Source organism: Nelumbo nucifera, chromosome 2, assembly GCF_055504915.1.
Source record: "Nelumbo nucifera cultivar China Antique chromosome 2, China Antique-T2T, whole genome shotgun sequence".
In the NCBI taxonomy this organism is placed as follows: Eukaryota; Viridiplantae; Streptophyta; class Magnoliopsida; order Proteales; family Nelumbonaceae; genus Nelumbo; species Nelumbo nucifera.
In genome coordinates this window covers 105,447,712-105,449,388 of record NC_142650.1, presented here as the reverse complement: position 1 = coordinate 105,449,388, position 1,677 = coordinate 105,447,712, and positions in this window count along the sequence as shown.

The window sequence follows — 1,677 nt, the reverse complement described above, 5'->3', positions numbered from 1 at the left end:
AAATACTCATGAATGGTACCAGCTCCTTTCTTTATGGTTTGTAGCTAAAGACGCAAATATAGTACTCGAGCTCGTGAAGAAGAGCCATACGTGCAAGCAAGGGCTCTCCAAACTGCAGTAGAGGTAGGAAGACCAATGACTTGGGCAATGACTTCTTCAGCTAAGGAGGAGATCCAACTCAGTACTAGTTGGTCGAATCTACGTCATGTCACAGCTAGGGGGTTCTCAACAAGCCTAGAGGGGTTATTTGGATCAGGGGTCGTGGAGGGGGACAGGGTATTGAACCATCGACTAGTCCCAAGAAGTCATGGACATTAAAGATTGGAAAAAACTGGGCTTTCCAGATATTGTAATTGTCAGTTGAGAGTTTAATGGGTAGGTAATGGATTACATTGGGCATGGCGGCAATGGAGGTTGTGAGGAAGGCGGGAAGATCATAGGTTGAGGCCTTAGTGTTGGGTATAGCAGACTCAGAGTTGGCGGTGGAGTTTGCTTGGCCGGTTGAAGCCATTTGTGGCTCTTATACCGTGAACGATACCAAGTGTAGAGGTTGTATAATAAAGGGTTCCTCTATGAATAGTGGATACCCGTATGATAATTATTATATATTGGATGGGATATACAGATAAGTATACATCTCACAAATATTGATTGAAATTTGAATCCATTAAGGATGTCAAACAACTGAATTTGATCTGATCCAATTTAATTTTTAAAAAATTTAATAAATTATTAAAAGGAAAAGAAAATATAATAGTTTATATAAAGAAAAACAAAAAATACAAGTATTTTTCAACTATTCTTATCATATATATGTATACATGGTTTTTATAAAAACAAATAATATAAAATATATAACGTAAAATATAAAAACGTCCCCTGAGTTTTCTGATAATTGTATAAACCTCCCCTATGAGTTTTGAAGAAAACTATAAATACCTCCCTTCCATATAGTTCTGTTGACTTAGAAGAAGAATTTACTAAAATACCCTTATATACTACCAAATATTATCCCCCTCTTTCTGGGATGTATCCTTCTACATCAAGTTCAATAAGAATAGAGCAAGCTTTCCTATAGGTTCTAGCAAGATTTTAACAGGTAGTGGATAATCTTAATTTAGATTCCATGTTTGGTTTCTCTGATTTGTCAAGATTGTATCAGCTCCCGTTTTTGCTCTTGGAGATCAATCCATGTGGAAGGAAATGTCTTGACTTTGTTCAGTACGGTTGAAGCATTTAACAGGCATCTCCACCAAGTCTCTAGACTGTGGTTCCTATTTTCTGTCACCTGAAAAAAAAAAGAAAATGAAAAAAAAAAAAGAAGAAAGAAAGAGAATGAAGAAGAAAGAGAGAGAAGAAGAATAAAAGAGACGGGAAATTAAGAAAATGGGAAAAACATATAAAACCGAGCAAAAGGAGAAAAAAAAAAGAGTGATGATTGGTTAGCTCAACTGAGACAGAGAAGTGGAAAAAACATGGGTTGGAGAGTAGTTTGCTTCGGTTACCACTTTAAGGGTAAATTTGGTATTTTAAGAAAATTAATGTATTATGTTAAGATTTTGGCCAGAAAAACTAATAAGAGGGATGTATTTGCTTCATTTTTTAAAACTAGAGGGGAGGATTCTGTTAAGATCAAAACACATAGTAAAACACAATAATTTAGAAATTTTCTCCATT